Genomic DNA, 18579 nt, shown 5'->3' with positions numbered 1-18579 from the left:
ATAATTTCATAGTCATAATTGATGTGAAAGCAGCGTTAAGTAATGAACAACTTGCAGATAGAGGCTGCTTTGCAGCACCCTGAAGATTAAACAGACATATTGCATAATTACTGGCTTGACAATGAACAGCCAGCACTACATAATTCACAGTGCCCCTGAATTTAATTTATGACCATGTTCTTAACTTCCCCTTCCCTACACTCCCTGTAGGTATCATATGGCTGTAAGACTTCTTGTGCATGCATCTTGTGATAGGAAAATCTCATGTTTACCTCTTGTATAATTCTATAATTTTTTGGCTTACAGGAACTCTTTTTTTGAATCACTGCTTCAGAACTATGAAAGGCTTGTTCAGCACATCATGCCACCATGTAAGGCCACCAACGTTCACATATAAAAAGCAGGAGAACCTTTGCTGTTAGGTTTTTGCAGTAATGTTTCTTTCTTTCATTTGCAGATTTGAAATTTGATGAATAGGTTCTGCTAAGTATAATGGGGATGTTGTGATAAGCTCCAGGCTTACATCCATCACAAGGAACTGGGTCAGCGAAACCTTCTATTTAAGCTAATCTTAGGCTTTCTAGTGAGATATTTTTGTTTCTATGAGCCATGCATGCATTTAGTGTAACAACATGCTTCTGTAATGACAGCTTGTGACATGGCTCTGACAGAAGTGAAATACTTGGTAACTCTCTTCTCTAGCTGTTCATGGGGACCTCCTGCCACAGGACAGCACGTTTGAGACATAAACTTTCTCCAGCATCATGATCTTTTGCTCCACTGCAGAGTAATGCTGAGGCAATATCAGACGATCTGAGATTATGCCAGTAAGTACTTTCATTGAGCTGTCTAGATGATATGAGATTATGCCAATAAGTCTTTTGATTGGGCAGTCCAGCATTCTACAGGGGCAGAAATACTATCACCTACCTTTCAATTCCTGCAGACAAATCAAGTGCTGGCAGGTCCCTCCCAGAAGCTGTACTTTCCTTCTGTTCTGGCCCTAAACAGTCACTGAGTTGAAATCACTATCCAAGTCTTGCACAGAAACCCACATCAAGCATCGTCACGAGGGGAGAGCACAGCTCAGCTCAGCTACGGGGAAATGCTGTACTAGGGAGTGCACACTTGCCCAGATTGCTTCAAACTACTGCTTTTTCATAATTTGATTGTTGGAATCAATTATGTCCAGAAGCAAACACCACTCAGACACCTGACACCTCAGTAACACAAACTGCCACAACCACAGTTGACTAAAAGGCTAGAAGCCTCTAACTCTCTTCTGTACACTGCAAGGACCATCAAGCTCAATGTCTTCACACCTGCTCATAGATCCAGCTGGCTGCAAATCCATTTCTTCCCCAGTGCCATGGTCTTAACATGACAACTTCATCCATCTGGAGTTAGGAAAATGTGGAAGGAGGAAAACCAGGGACAGATGCCAGTATTCTTTCAGGAATCAAGATTTCCTTGGGGAAGAGTCAGTCAGGTGCACAGTGCACAGGTAGCTTTTCTGAAGTACCAAAGGCTGAGATCCTCCATAGCATTTAGATGCCTTTTAAACTGTCTGCTCAGATGCTTTTAGAACTGCTCTAGGCACTGTGCGCCCTACTACACAACTAGGAAAACTTTCAAGAACTTAACATTTATATATAAAAGATGTATATATCTCTAAATAGACTGTTTAGGTGTTGAAGTTTTCATTACTAGCGTGGTCCGTAGCAAACAGGTAAGCTACATGCAGAAAACAATAGATCTGCCTGCTTCTGACAGGAGTGATATGCAAGATTTAACTTTTTCTTGGTGTGTTTTGTTCTGGTTATTTTTCTTGCACAGACATTGCTGTAACACCTTTTCAAGTAATTCAGGCTTAACTATGATCTTTTGGTACTACCAGTCTTCAGGGAAAGAAGATTGTGTGCTTGGTACCACTTCTTAATCCTGCTGCCTCCGTTCTCTGGCACCACTAGTATTTAAAAACCTGAAAATATGCATGTAAAGGATTGCTGTGGAATAACAAACTCTCAAAACCTTAGTGGTTTTGTGTTTGGGTTTGTTGGGGGTTTTTTAAGCTAGTTCTACTTCGTGAAATAAGATCCAAGCCTTGGATTCCAGGTAGAATTTTTTTAAAGTAAAATAAATAAATGTTAAAAGCTGTGAAACAAAGAATTACAGTGTACAAGTCAGATAAGTCACCTCAATGGAAAAACTCTTTCACGGGTATTGGTGAGTTGTTGATTTTACAGACTCACTTGAATTTCAGATGCAAGGAACTGTCAAATCTAGATGTAAATCTGAACTGTATTATGGAAAATGTATCAGTGAGAAGGCAGCAAGGTGACAGGAGATGCCATGATGCCCATGAGTTCTTCTGTTACAGATTGTATTGGACTTCAGAAACAGAGTTACTGGACAAAAAGATAACAGAAGTTCAAATTTACTATTCAACAGAGGCTGTGTAAAAGAGATTTGTGTTGGTAGCACTAAAACTGTTGCTGACTGAGAATTGTATCTTTTCTATTGTTCCCTGGACCTGCATTGTTGAAATCTTCTTTTATCATGAGAGGAGCTTTTGGTGTGGCGCTCATAGTGCAAACACACTCCCCAGAAGGGTTAGTGATTTCATGACTTCCCTGTAGATGAATGGGAACAGGCCTTTCCAGACAATGGGGATATTATCTTAGGAATATAGTTAGTACTCTGTAAACTGCTCTTGGCCTTAATAAATACAGGTAACTGGTTTCAGCTAATTTGTTAGCTAGTTGAAAAGTGAGATGCACAGGCTTTGAACATTGGATTTGAGTTCTTGTTTAGTCTCAGACAACTGTAACAAACACTACGTATTTCAGGTCTCTTTGGGGTCACTTTTGCATTTTCTGTTCTATTCTTAGTACAAAACTATCTGTACTATAACATTCCTTCTCATGATCTTCACATGCAAAGCTGTCAGGTTTTCAAAATCACAGGCTTTTCTCCTCAGTCTGGTTTTTCTGGTTTTTCTCGTTATGAAGCCACAGTCCACTGTTTTGTGCTCAAGTAAAGGATTTCCTTGTGTCTCAAACCACCTTGCACCAAGATGAAACTTCTTTGGTCTTTCACTGCCTTGGGATGTGAAACGTGCACAGTCTCCACAGAACTCACCTCTGAGAGCAGCCCTGCCTGGCAGCATTCTCCTCTAACATATGCCTTACATGTCCTGCCTGAGCTGGAAGGTATACATCTATATACTGTGTAACACAGGAAAAGAAAGTCTGAGTACAAGAGCAGCTAAAGTTTATTCCTATCTCTCCACCTCTGCCCTTCCATTTTTCCTGTTCAGAACAGTCCCTGGCATTCCTGCAGTTCCCGGCCACAATCATCTGGCTATTCAAAGAGAGAAAAATACCAACCTACCTGAAACGGGAGCTCCCAGGCTGATGCATTGACACAAGGTAGTTACAATACAGCAACGCTTGCAGCAAATGGGAGGAGAAATGAAATGACGCATCAAGGCAAATGCTAGCTCAGCTCACATGGTCCAGTAAAATCATCAAGTAATCTAATCACAAGCAGTCAGTGAGCACATCTGTCTGCAAAAACAGCAGGGGCCAGACAATACACCATCTCAATCCTGTTTCGTTTTGCCTTACTCTCAAGCTCCAGATGCACAGACCTTAACACTGCAGGAATGTCACTGCTTGGCCGAATTTGCAGTAGACTTTGAAATAGAAAAGATTCAGCAATAGGTAAGCTGTCTAGTCTCTAGCAGAGTGCATTTTGCAAGTCTGACTTGCTACTGGTCCAAAGCAGAATATTCTACTGTTCCCTTCTCCAATTGTTTTCCAATAGTGACAAGTACTCACCTCTGTACAAACTACCAATCTTCAGCTGCTCGGGATCAGCAGCATGGCATCCTCCTTCCTTCTCATTTATCCTCCACAGAGAAAGCAATATGTAATTAAACATGTCATAATAGAGGACAGGCAGGCTGTGGTGGTGAAGTTGGTTTTCTTTTGTTAAATATGACTGCATTTTACAGGTGACATTGGCGTAGTTGAGACATATAGGGAGTTCTGTTGTCTTTCTGCAGATTAATGTATACATTAGTGTACAATAAAGCACAAATGTACACATGCAGATATTATTTTGCACTGAATGAGTGTCCAAAAGGAGTTTACACTGGGTTTTTCAAACATTCAAGTACTTGCTAACTTTACAAACATGAACCCAAGGTGTTCCCCTCAGTGGCTGAAGTGGGGCAGCTGGTGTCAAACCCTTGGGGAGATGCCAAGTCATGGCAGCATCCCCATTCCCAGCTGCATATGCCCACTCTAGGCATCAGAGGAGCAAAGCAACTCCTGCTACAGGTTAGAAGTGATCTGCTCTGCCAAGAAAGATTGATCACAGCCCTGCCTGCTGCTTAAGGTGCCTCTCAACCTCAGAGACTGAGTAGCTACAAGGATCACTCATTGTCATAGAGTCATAGAATGGTAGGGGTTGGAAGGGACCTCTAGACACCATCTAGTCCAACTCTCCTGCAGAAGCAGGTTCACCTAGATCAGGTCGCACAGGAACATATCCAGGTGGGTCTTGAAGACCTCCAGAGAAGGAGACTCCACAGCCTCCCTGGGCAGCCTGTACCAGGGCTCCATCACCCTCACAGTGAAATAGTTTTTTCTTGTATTTAAATGGAACTTTTTCTGTTCCAGCTTCATCTCATTACCCCTCGTACTGTTGCTAGGTACAATACAAAAAAGAGATGTCACAATCTCCTGACACTCACTATTTAGATATTTGTAAATATTAATGAGATCTCCCCTCAGTCTCCTCTTCTCTAGACCAAACAGTCCCAGATCCCACAGCCTTTCCTCATAAGGAAGATGCTCCGGTCCTCTGATTATCTTGGTGGCCCTGCGCTGGACTCTTTCCAGAAGTTCTCTGTCCCTCTTGAGCTGGGAAGCCCAGAACTGGACACAGGACTCCAGATGAGGCCTCACCAGGGCAGAGTAGAAGGGGAGCAGAACCTCCCTTGACCTGCTGGCCACACTCTTCTTGATGCATCCCAGGATGCCATTGGCCACCTTGGCCGCAAGGGCACATTGCTGGCTCATGTTCAGTTTATTATCAACCAGGACTCCCAGGTCTCTCTCCTGAAACTACTCTCCAGCAGGTCAATCCCCAGCCTGTACTGGTGCATGGGGTTGTTCCTCCCCAGATGCAGGACTCTGCAATTGTCCTTGTTGAACCATGAGATTCCTCTCTGCCCAACTCTCAAGCTGGTCAAGTTCCCGCTGAATGGCAGCACAGCCTTCTGGGGAATCAGCCAGTCCTCCCAGTTTGGTGTCATCAGGGAACTTGCTGAGGGTACACTCTGTCCCCTCATCCAGGTCGTTGATGAAGATGTTGAACAAGACTGGCCCCAAGACTTGTCCCAAGAGCTAGCTCAAGGCTCTAAGCAAGAAACATGAATGTTTTCTCATTACACAATTAATGCTTCTGTATCTCCTTGGGGAAAACAGAAATGTTGCAAAGCTGTGTGGTATCACTGTTTTCCCATCAAACCTGAAACCTCTGTGTCAAACGAGGTCCCTCTGTCCCTCACCAGTGGTGCCAACACAAGTTGCTCTCCAGCAGGTCAATCCCCAGCCTGTACTGGTGCATGGGGTACATTATTTCTAACGGCTTCACTAAACATTTAGCGTTACAGTGCTCTTTATTCTGGCAATATAATTCATTGCCAGGTGTGAAATGATCAAAGAGTCCATAAGGATATAAAAAATATCAGCTGTCATGATAGAAAAACACATGGTTATTTTGTCATGTAAAAAAAAATTAGACAAGAAGTTTTCAAATATGTAGAAAAAGCAAAACCAGAAGCAAATCCTGATGCAAATAGAAAGGTAGCAGCTGATTCTGCCTGTTCTCTGTGCATAGGACAAGAACTAATCATCTTAGATAGCATCACGAGAGGTGAAGGTGGAACATTAGAGAAAGCTTTGTAATGATAAACAGTTAAATGTGGATTAGATTGTCTGTAGAGGCTGGAACTTCCCTGCTGATGGTTTTCAGGAGCTGGTTAGGCATAGCTTTTTTAGCAGTTTTGCAGGTCATACTTGTCCAGACCTGGTAATTTTCTAGGTCTTTTCCAGCTCTCTTTCTTACAATTTTATTACAGTATCTCTTGGCTCTGCTGTAGCAGAGCTAGGAATCTTACTTAGGAACTGTTAACAAAAGGACCTTGTCATCACTTAGAAATATGCTTGTCACCTCTGCTAATTACCATCAGTGCTGAAATTTTTGTAGACACAGAATAGTCCTGGATTGCTCTGGAAGGAAAAGTATTTGTATTATACTTTTGTGATTCATCCTAAGCATAAAGGAGAATAATTTCATAAATTATAAATCTGTAACTTTTTACTCTTGACATGTATTTCACCTCTCCTGTCTTTTCTCATCAGAAGACAAGTTAACTTGATGCTTGTTCCACCTCTTCGCTTAGTTGTCTTTCGGTGGATCCTCTTTCAGAGGGCTGTGGTGGATATCTGTTGTCTTTAAAGTCTTCCTGGCTAGGACAGATTTTTTTAGTAGTTTTACATAGAAACAAGTCAGTTCTTGCCTTGAAAAGTCTCCTTCTCACTCCATCGGGCTGTGAGCAGTAGTATAGGGCTCTGAAGTCTCCCAAAGAGCTTCAGGACCGAAAGTGGCCCCATCACATTGCACTCCAGGTCTGGTTGGGTTAGACATCCATGACCATTAGAACCTGCCAGGTTCTTAGTAAGTAAGGACAAGCCACTGGCAGAAGTAAGTTGTGATGAGTGGCAAAGGCTGGCTGTCAGATTGGAGAAGTTGGCCAGCGCTGCAGAGCTGCAGCTTTCTTCTCACCAGCAGAAATGCTGCTTGCCCAAGGATTTTCAACTTCTGTTGCCTCATTTTCCTTTCAGAGGCCTTACTGTATGCCAAAGTCTCCTCCTTGTGTAACCAACAGTCTGGGCAAAGCAGGCTGTGGTAGTGAACCATCTGCCTCACTTAAAATTGCCACTGTCCTACTGTGAAGACAATCTTCCCAACATCCCCTCCCCATCCTTGGTATCCAAACCAAACAACCAGAATTTTTCAGAAGGAGCCCTGCTTCAAGATCCATTAAGTTTTCACATCCAACTCATGTCTTGGGGCGTCCAACTCCACTCCTGGGTATTTCAAATTGCCAAAAACTTTCTTGTTTGCTTTTGGTTTGGGTGGAGGCTCATGTTTATGTTTTGGTCCCTTGTTTTACTGCTTAAGCATAAACTTTTTATGGCTCTCTTATGGGAAGGGGAGTGGCTGCAATCACAAGTTGCCATGGGGTCAAAGACAGACTCTGATGCCATTACTGATGCTTCGACAATATATTCTCCCCCTATTGGGTTGATGGAAGGTTGTAAAGATGGTAAAAAACTATGCCTTGCATAACATTGCATTCCTCAGCTCCTGCAGCCAATCTCACCTTGTCTGGTCCCTTCCTGATAAACTGCCTCTCCCAGTCCAGGGTTTTCTTATTGGGTTCCTAAGTTACCATACACACCTGTCAGCCAGTGCCATGGGTTTTCTGTCCCTTGAAAGGTTATTTCACAATGCTTTCTGGGATCTTCTTTTTGCAGCAAGCCTGGATCCTGTCTTGAACTGCAATTTCATTCCAGAGTCTCAAAATTCTGCTAGTGTGTGTTTCTTCCAGTTTGGCTGAGTTTCTTGGTTTGGGAACTACTTAGAGCTGTTTGCCTGTTGCTGACACTGATAACACTCCCTGGCCTGAACTCCAAGCCTATATTTGGGTTAGGTTTTGCTTTTTGTTGCCTTTTTATTTGCAAAGAATGGGCACAAAGGCCTCTTTTCCCTGTACCTACAGCAAGCAGAAGAAAATAGGCTGCTTCACTCCTGAATCTCTGCTTGCTCTGTTTCTCGGTGGTGTCTGTTCAAGAAGCATCTAGATAAGCTCATAAGAGAGAGGACCATTCTTGGATACACAGCAATTACATCTATCTTGGGAGGACCTGGTCTGAAAACGGGTGGAAGCTAGAAGGGTATCAGAAGTGACATGTTTTTCTTACCTTGCTCCTTTGTTCTTCCATAGGCCTCAGCTTCTGGCATCTGCTGAGGATAAAATACTGTGCTGGGATGTTATGATCCTCTTAAGTTCCTGCTCCTGTGCAGAGGTATACAAAGAGGTATTTTTCTCATGTTCAGCTCCTTTCCATAAGATTTTCATAGCAAACACTGCCCTGCTCCAGGCTGTTGATTCTCAGTCAGGTCTTGCTCAGGACTTTAAATACAGTCAGTGTCTTGGACAGTGGCTTCTGTTGTTTTGGTGGTGACCAAACAGTACAGGAGTTCAAGTTAACCTGATGGTTAGTTAACCCAAGTTAACCCAAATAGACCACAGAGAGGCATATTGCATCCCTCAGCAGGCTCTGGGGTTTCTTTTGTACCCAGCTTTCTACATCCAGCATGAGGCCAACTATGTCCTCTAATCAATACAGCAGTTCTTGAGTGGCTTGACTTCTCTGTCAGGAAAAAAAAAAAGGCTGAATTCATGTGCTTGTATTCAACAATCCCATCTCAAGAATTTCAGCTGGGCCATCTCATAGTGGAAGTAAGACTTTTTTTCCAGGGGCATTAGCTGTGGGATCTCCACAGTTATAGCCACATTAATCATGAATTCCCCAAGAAACTGCCCTACCCCATTAAATACACTGGCATATTTTTTAATAAGGTCACCTGCCTTGTGTCAGCTAAGATGGAATAATTCCCACTTTCATTACCAGTTTGATCAACTTAATATCCAACCTGCTCGGGGACTGAACTCCAGTGATGCTGCTGTGTGTACAGAATGAAATTTGTGGTGTTTTACAACCTGTTTAATTGCGTCTGAAAGCATATCATGTCTGCCAGTGTTCCCCTGCTCTGTCTTTCTCTTGCAAAGGTGGGTTCTTTCTCTTTCTTCCTTCAACCAGTCCTGCTGTTGCCATACCAATGTGAAAACTACAATGCCAATTGGAAGCTGTACCTGAAAAGACTGCAGATTCACACTGTCTGCTGGGACCTGACTGCTTCAACGGGACACCCGGACAGTGGTCCTCTTCTTGTTGGCTGTCTGGTCATAAACATCGCATATTCCACCTCGGTTTGAGTTGCAAAGATGCTGGGGTTGTGGTGAAACTGTTGCAAGTTGCTGTTCCCCAAGCAGCCTGTATTGGCATTGACCAGCCAGTCCCTTCTGTCCTGTGGTGATAATCTCTGCTTCAAAATGGAGGGCCAGCAACTGTACTGGGGCTTGCATCCTCTCTGTTGTTCTATCTACCCAACTTTTGCAAAAAAATTACAAAAAAAACCCTGAAAACAACAACAACAAAAGAAATAAACATAAAGCCCCTGTCCTTATGACTGCTCTTATGCAACCACTTAAACCTAAGCAGTTGGGGTTTGGGTTTGGAGGCTTTTTATACAATTAGTAGTGGAAATTGACTGTCATTGACTCCTTTAGTCTTTTGTGATGCAGCTGATTCAGAGAATTTCCCTCTGGGTAACAAGAAATGGTACTATGGCCAAGCCATGAAGAGCCATGTTCCAAAGCCCAGAGCAGATCAATGTAAATATTACAAATTTTCTTCAGAAAAATTATTTTGGAGATGATTTTTCCCAATTTTCTTTTACAGTGCTTACTTAATGCTCAAGGATTTTGGAGAGCATGCTGGTGAGCAGCATTACAGAAAAAAATTCTATGGCTAAGCAAGTGCATTAGAGAGACCATTTGCCATTTACTCAACTCTGCAATCTATAGAGTAACAATAAAGCAAACTTCTGCCTAATAAAGCACTGAGAACTTTCCCCAGAAAAAGAAGAAAACGAAAGCAAATACAGGCAGGATTTAGGGTCCTCTGACAGTCTGAACCAGGCCAGGTATCCTTCTGTTAGCCCACCATGCCCTGGTCACTTTCAGCAGTCACTGCCTTCTCGGCAGCATTCTGGTGAACAGCTCTGTTAAGGGCTGGTGATATATTACATTAAACCATGACGTTGCTGCCCAAGTTTGGGGCAACCCGATGAGACTCACCATCGTCGAGTAAAGCAATTAAACTAAGAAAAAAAGTACCCGTCTCCTACCCGCAAGCTGCTCCGCTGTCATTTGTCCCCTGTGCCACTGGGTGGCAATGCTGACTAAAGTATCGCCCGGATTTCTCGTCCGGTAGCGGAGACCGGGGTGAAGAGGAGGAAGACTCGTGGGGCAGACGACGGACGAAAACATATACCGCGGGACATCGCACCCTTCGCGGTTACTTTCAACCCGAGATGCACGACTCACGGGGCAGGAGGAGTTGGGGTGATGTCTCGAGACCCCCTCCCGTGTTTGGAGGACCTGAATCATGGAAAGTTAACGTTGCTTGCTGAGGTTTTAAAGGGTTGCCGGCGGGAGCGTAGTCACGCATGGGCATGGCTTTCTAGAAATTGCCCAATTTTTATACTTAAAAAATGTAGTTACACTTTGTAAAAATGACTTTGTAAGCGTGGCATTGCTGGACTCGGTGACTATTCAGCAAACTCATTTGAATGTGCACAGACAGGACTTGCTTGAACTGCTGCATCAAAGAGAAGTGCTGAAATGAGTCATTTGTGAATCACAGCTTATTTTCTGTTGTTAGCTCATCTGGAATCCCATGGTGATCAAACAGCCTTTTACAATGTGTTAATACAGCGCTACTCCATGTGTTTAGCAACAGCTCAGTTCCAATAAATTGTAGGTAGTCGCCCATTATAAAGAGGTAGTGTTTTCTGCTCCGTGTAGACTGGCTGGGACAAACTTAGAGATGAAAGGCATGCAAAATTTCATGCTGTTACAAACACTCTTTGCTTTCACTCTGATTTCATACCTGCTTTCTGTCTCCTTGCTTGCTCAGTCCAGCCAGAAGAGACTGCTTGCGAGGGCACCCAAGCCTTCTGTCACCCAAGGAGGGCTGCAGGCAGCCTTTCCAGTAAGAGCCAAGTTGCTTTCCAGGCACAGGAATAGTAGGAAGGCAGGAAAAAAAAATCCCATCCTCACCAGCAGTCTAAGGTAAGGCCTTAGTTTCCAAATTGGTGATTATGTCCTCCCTACATTTTCAACTGAAGAGCTTGGGCCAGACTGTAATCAGATTCAGGAGGTGATCTGCTTAAATTTGGAGAGAAGGATAATCTCTTTTTTTTTCTTTCATGAATTGAATCAGTCCAGTAGTTGACAGTAGGCTGAGGAAGAGGGTGTGAAACCCTTAAGGCTGCTATTGTCATTGAACTCTCCATGGTGTGAAACTGCAGCCTGAGGTGCTGAGCTTCTCCCCAAGTGGCTGAGGCTCAGGAACCAGTTCCCTTCTGCCAGCTCTTTTATTGGAGCAAGCAGCTGTAGATAGAAACATCTTCAACCCGCATAGCAAGCTCCACCACAACCTGTCTGTCAGTGCCCTAAGCCCTGTCTGCTTGGATACCAGTTACATGGCCGTAAAGGCCAAATACTCTCTGCCATCAGCTGCTTAGGCTTCTTCTGTCACACATAATTGTAGTTCAAAGGTCCTGAATAATTGCATTAATATTGGGCCTGATCCAGCCCCCAATAATAATCTTAATAATGCTTCTCTTAACCAGCCACATGAATCCCTTTCAATCACCAACGCAGGCTCAGTCATGCTGTAATTCAGTAGAGGAGGCCATTCACTGTGGGGCTAATTTAGTTTAAAATGCAGACAGCCTATTTATGGGACAATTTTTTTGTTCCTGCTCTAAATTCTTATGCTCAATCAACAGCCTGTAAACCGGGTCAAGTCAACACATGACCCATTAGTGTAGGCAGTTGAGGCTTACAGCCCTTAGGAGCTGTATTTGTACTGTGCTCCCTCACAAGTGGGATATATCCCCTATTTAGCTAATGGGCTAACACAGGGGGGAGAAAATATAGAAACACATTTCCTCCACTAGAAATAAATTTCTTACAATTGCATGGCTGAATTTGACCCCACACTCACCTGCTCAATTAGCCACCAGCTTTTGAAACCAGTGCTAGCCTTCAAAACTGAAGTAGCAACACTTTCCCTCTGTGCAGGAAGAGCACAAATTGAGGGTAAGCAAAAGAGCTTTGCCCCATTGAGATGAAAACCACCCTCCCATTACTGGTGATTCCTGGGAACGTGGGGAAAGGCTTTCTTCCCGAGGAGGCTTCACATGAACATAGGTCTATTAGCAAAGCTCAGATTCCTCACAGGTCTTAAAAAAAAAACCCAAAACAAAACAAAAACCCTAGCTTAAGAAGCAACTTCTTCACAAGTTTGGAAACCTCAATCTGTTGCATGTTGCAAGACTGGGTAGGAGTTAAGGCATGCTCATAGCCAACAGGGAGGTGGGCAGCAAGGCAGATGTCTTGGCTCCTTACCCAGAACAAGTGCCCTGATCTAAGTATACCCCCCTTCTTTTTCCTCTCCAAGGTTATTTTAAACTGCCTGACAGTGGGCCTTACCAAAAGCTTTGATGGAGCAATCCAATACTATGTGAGGGGAAGGGTGAAAACAGAAAAAGAAATGAGGGGCAGGGAGATGAGAGATGTCTTTTGGGACAATTTCCCCTGGTGTGGGGAATTATAGCCTTAGGAGCTAAATTTACCTGCAACAGTGGAGACTATCCCGAAGGAGCTGACAAAAGGAGTAGTAAGCATTCCAGCCAGGACACCCACCCACCCATAAATATAGGCAGGACAAGCCTACCTCTGTATCGCCTACAGCTGGGGCCATCTGTTTAAAGGCAGGGAAGGGTGTCAGGAGAGGAGGGCCTGTTCCAGGTTAGTGAGGTTAAGTGTGAAGCAGGTGATGCTGACTCTGGGGCAAGTGATAGCCTGTCTGGATTTGCATACCATATTTTTCCAGTGACACTTTGCAGAGTGTATATATGTGTGTGCTTTTTCTGAATAGCTCCAGATAAACACCTCACCCCTCAGATAGGCACACCTTTGATATGTTTTGAAATAAGTACCAACAGCTAGAAGACAGGAAAGAGTGTAAAGACAGGATACTCACTTCTGCTGAGCACACTTATACCAGGACCTCTGACAGAGTAAATCTCACCAGAACTCAGGCTGGCTGGGTTTTCTTCCTCTTTGTCCACCTTTTCATGGAATCCCTGTACCCTTAGGCAACTCACTTCATTCTTCTGTGTCCCATTTATCTCAAAGATATGGGATAAATAGTACCAGCTGTCTCACAAGAAAATATTTACAGTTGCTCTTAGGGTTTTCCTAAGTTTTTATGATTAAGTTCCTCTGCTTCTGCCTTCACCTTTGATGAACGCAGGGGCTTATATTGCATGCCTTATGCAGACATATAGATGTGCATTTCCCACAAGTACTGTCTTGCTTGTCCAATTTGTAAATCTGTCCACTTGGGAGCCTAAGATACTTCAAAAGCTTTGTTTTTACTTATTGTCTTTAAGGCTGTTTCCAGTCTGCACCTCATGCAAACTGGGAGATACACGGATGTAGAAAAGATGATAAATGTCACAATGTCACAACTCCGGGAAGTGGTGCTTTAAAAAAAAAAATTAGTCACTTTAAATAAAGTTGCCAAAGAGGGCAATTTTGGGATCTAAAGAAGGATAGGGAAGGAGAGGAAACCGCACAGCTCAAATTAAGGTCAAGCTGTTAGGTAGTGTTATCTAGGCTGTACTTGCAGAGCTCTCCCACTTTCCAGCACGGTGTCTCTGGGGCTAGGTTAAAGGAAGAAAAGTAGGGGGTTTTAACTACAGAATTTGATTTTTAATTTAAAAAAAAAAAAAAAAAGACACACAGGGGCGCCAAAGGCTTAGGAAAAAGAAAACGAAGCCAGAGCCTTCTGCTGCATTGCTCCTTTCTGGGCAGGCTCCTCACCTCGGGAAGTTAGAAGACTCAGCTCCGGAGCAGGTAGTGTTAAGGGAGTAGCTTTATCAGCCCTGGCTTGATTTCATTTCCAAAGCCGCTGGGGCTTCGCAATCACTTCAACTTGCTTAGTGTAAACAGGCGAGGTGGGCTGCTGAGAGCCCTGCGCCTCTCCCACGGGGAGTGCTGAGGAGCTGCTGCTGTAGAGGAGTACTGTGTGCCCATGTGTGGGGGTCCTAATGTCCTTGGGAGGTTGAAGCATTCCTTCCTACTTCTTGCACAGCACTGGCAAGCACAGCCCCAAACTTGATCTGAACAAATTTTCCAGCTAAATTTAGAAAAAGCTCCATTGTATCAATATGGTAATACCACCTTTTGGAAAATAAATTTGCTGTCCAATGTTGAAGTAACTGTTTTGTCTCCTGGGTGTGATGACAACAATTTGAATCTCTGATCAGCTTGTCATTATGAGTGGAATCCAGCATGGTGATGTCTGCAACTGCTGTAGTGGACACAGAGGTGAAAATCCCCAGGACAGCTGCAACGTGGGAGCACCTCTGCTGAAAACCTCATCTTCCAATTGCACCCTGGTTTCCCTTTGAAATAGGGAGGAGGGTAGCATAGAAGTGATGACATCAGCTCTTGACTGCCATTAGATTATATCAGGTTGCTAATCTTTCACTGGTTGTATTACACTGGATTATCCAGTGCATGGCCTACTCTTCCACTTACGGAGGTTTTACTCTCTGGTTGTGAGAGAGGCATGCAGGACGTGTTGGTATACAACATCACATAGACAAAACTGAACCAAGCAAACTAGACCCCACAGTACAGGCTGCCATGGGAAAAAAAAAAAAAGGAAAAAAAAGAAAAAGCCATGCTGTTCCCTGTTTTGTTTTGCCCTCCACCAGGCAATATATCTTTGTGACAAGTTACTCTAGCCATACGGCATTGCTTTTAATACCATAATGTATTGTGGGGTGTAGGCATGTGCTTAGGACAATGGCTAGAGCTGATGTTAAAGGCTCAATGTATTGCATCTGCACACAAGCTGGTCTAGACTCAAGACTAGAGTTTTGGAAGTTCTTGTTAAAAAAAAAATACAAAAAACAAACAAAACACAAGGAGTTTGGGGGGTTTTGTGCTGATTAATGTTGTTTTGGACATCAGAGCCTCCAACAGTCATTTTCCAGTAACATGGCTTTTTGTAATTTTTCACACTTTAAAATATATCCCTTGCAGATAGCAATTCTAATGTTAGCATAGACATTATCAAAGTAGATTTTATTTCAACTCTACTGCAGGTAATAGTAGGCTTTGTTTTTAAACATGTGTTGGAATTATTAAGGTGTTTTATTCAAAGCACTAAAGTATGAAATTCTGCTTCCAATATATCATATCATGTTCGGACAGATGCAACACCAAAGTATCTTTAGAGAAGCTGAGAGTTTCAAATACGGGTGCCCCAAGTTGAGCTATCAGAGAATAATTAGGCGTCTGACTGGAAGTCACCTGTTTTGTAGAGATCCCGACCACTTGCTGCTCCTATTCATATCTCTTTCTTGTCTATGAGACACATTGTCACCAGCAGAGGAGGAGAGGATAGGTGGTCTGGTGGTTTATTCAGTCCCAGTTCTTGGTTCCCTTCACTTCATCTTCAACAAACCAGCTGATTTCCTTGAGGAAATTCCTTATCTTTCCCTTGTATCAATAACACTGCACCTCTCAAAGGTTTGTTGAAGCTTATTATACAGTAGTAAGTGCTTTGAGAGGGAAGTCATTGTAAAAATGAAGGTGTTCATATGACATGAAGATAACATGAAGGAGCCCCATTCTGCTCCATGCAAGTAGTGGAGCTCTGTTATTTGCTTTAGCTTAAGCAGGGACTTGGCCTATACTTAAATGACTTGCATTTATTTTCTTTCTTGAATGCTAATATATAGTTAAGAGATAACATTACAAGTAAAGCTCATTCCTGCCTGTATGTAAATATTTTGCAGCTGAATAGGCATTATTCAACAGAGCAGTTTCTGCTTCTCCTAGGTTTCTAAGGATGTTAGTACAGACTCGTTCTAAGCTCTACAGATCAGGACATATACCAAAATTACCAAATCAAAACCCTTCCTATATAAGTGTACACATACAGAATTTATTTTACTGGGCAATTAAATATGTAAGATAAACATCCCTGGGAGAGGAGGGTTGTTTGAGGTTTTACGGCATATCTTATTATGGGCTCAGTTTCGAAACCTTAATCCAAGCAAAACTCCCCATGTGGAGACTAACACTAGAGAGTAACTTTGTATTTCTTACTGAAGACATGTGGGGTGTGATGGATTATGTGCAGTTGCATCAGTGGATTTTAGGGTTGATGGGGTGGGGATTGAAGACAGTGAAGCTTTTCCTAAAAAAATGCAGCCCTTCCTGGAATATTTATATTAGCAATAATGCTTTGATCAGTGTCAGGTCATGCTGAAGGGACCATAGACAACATACTGTTTCCTGGATTTCATCTGACAATTTTATTGATGAAATATTAAAAATCAATGTCAAATGAAACATATTTGTACTTCTTTTGGGGTGACATGGTCAGTAAAACTGCAATCTGCTGCAGCTATGAGATTGTTAGCAAAAGAATTGCTTATGTTTCAAATGCAAAAGCTTTTATAGAGGAAACGTGAACAGCCAGAATTACCCAGAAAATACCCCAATTTCATGTCCAAGCTGCAAAGGCAACTATTTTCTTCAAACTGGTATGGGTTTGGGTTTTTTGTTTTTTTTTTTTTCAGTTTGTGAAATGAACAACGGGAAAAGTGGCCAGGCTGGAGTGAATAAATAATTACAGTTTGGTATGCTTAGAGTGGGTAGATTTCCTAAAGACAAGTGCTTGGTGGTTTTAGTGTGGATTTATTGTGCTTCAGGGAAAAAAAAATAAAAGGGGATAAATTCCTGACAAACATTTGTGTTTGAAACCATAGAGCTGCTCCCTGAGTAATCCAAAAAAGCTGATACATAACATTTCACCCCACCAGTGCTGGGCTCTATCCGTAGGAATCATCTTTTTAGGAGCTCATTTTCTGGAGATGGCAAAGGCAGTACCTATCCCTAAAGGACCTAGGATGTGAGGGGGGAAAAAAATAAAAAGTATCCGGAGAAGCAGAATATACCTGCTAAATTTTCCTGGGACATCTGCAACGTGGGAATTTGAACCATGTGATTGCTCATGCAAACACTGGCCAGTCTTCAGCAGCTGGATTGCACTGGTGTGTACCCAAGTTTAATTCTCAATTACTTCCCGATTTTGCTTGTTTAAATAAATATTAAAGAAACAGGTGAGACTCACGCGTGCTCCTTGGAAAAACTGCCTTTTCTACCCCGACCCCTCAAAAATAGTTTTTGTCTCTTCCAAAAAGTTGCACTCATACACCCCTCCTGCGTTTGAAAAAAAACCCCAAACAGCTATTTATACGCAAAGTTGATTTCCAAACTCCTCAATCCCCCGAAAACACTCTGGGACTTCAAACTCTGACCCCAGTGGTCTCTGGGAGGCGAGAATGGAGCGGAGGATGGGAGTAGCAGAGGGTGCTCGGAGAGTTACCACAGCACCGTACTAGGGGTACAACATCCTCACCCTCCTTAATCTTGACGCCCCGCATCCTCCTCCAAAATGTGTCTCGGAGCAAAGTGGCGATGTGAGGGAGCGGGAAGGAAAGGGGAAGGGGCATCGGTTTTGCGAGGTCTGGGAGCGGCTAAAACTACCTGTTGCAGTCGGTGAGTTTCTCTCCTGTGGGAAACGGGCTTGAAAGAAAACAAACTATGCTTAAATGAGCAACCGGGAGACAAGCACCGTGGGCAGGCCAGACACAGGTGAATATATTTCCTCTCTTATCCATTCTTTCTTGTTTCCCACCATCACAAGCCGCACAAGAAGAGGGCTTCCCCGGCTGCACCGGAAAGAGGGTTGGGACTGCTCCTCGGTGCCGGGAGTCGGCTCCCCCGCAGCAGGACAGGGAAACAAGACACAAGCATACAAATCGACCGAGGAAAAAACCGCTTCCCTAACACCTGAGACGCAGCATCTCTCCTTCCCCGGCACCGGCCTCCCTAAACTCAATAAATTATATCGGACAGCAAAGTGCGAGGCAAGGAAGGGTGGGGAGTGGCTATTTTCATCTTTCTTTCTTTTTTTTTTTTTTCCTTTTCCTTTTTGTCTTTGTTTTGTAGGGTTTTGGTTGTTGTGGATTTTTTTCTTTTTTTTATGTCCTGTCGGCTTTTGCTTCTTTTCCTTCTGCTCCCCTCTGTCTGCTCAAAGATGTACCCAGGAAGCCACCTTGTGTCCAGGACAGAGGTGGGGACAGCCCTTGCCCCCTCCGCCCTGTAAAACCGAGGCAGATCCACACCAAACTCAATTTTTTATTTCTCCCTCCAAAACACCAGGAATTCAGAGGACGAGGGAGACTCCGAGACTCTGGCAGGGGACAAGCTGGGCTACAGGCGGTCCCACGGGTGCAGTGCTGGCCACTGCCAGAAATGAATTAAATATTTAAAACAAACAAAAAAAAGGCAGGGATTTCTGTGTCAGAGAGCCGGTGAAAAGCGGATGCACCGAGCCTCTCCCCAGCCGGGTGGCACTAAGACAGTGAAAAGTGGAAAAGCAACACTTGAGGAATAACCAACTCTGAATTCCCTGCAGAGAGCAAGTT

The sequence above is a fragment of the Colius striatus genome, chromosome 4 (genome assembly GCF_028858725.1).
Source record: "Colius striatus isolate bColStr4 chromosome 4, bColStr4.1.hap1, whole genome shotgun sequence".
Lineage (NCBI taxonomy): Eukaryota > Metazoa > Chordata > Aves > Coliiformes > Coliidae > Colius > Colius striatus.
This window is presented reverse-complemented; position numbering follows the sequence as displayed.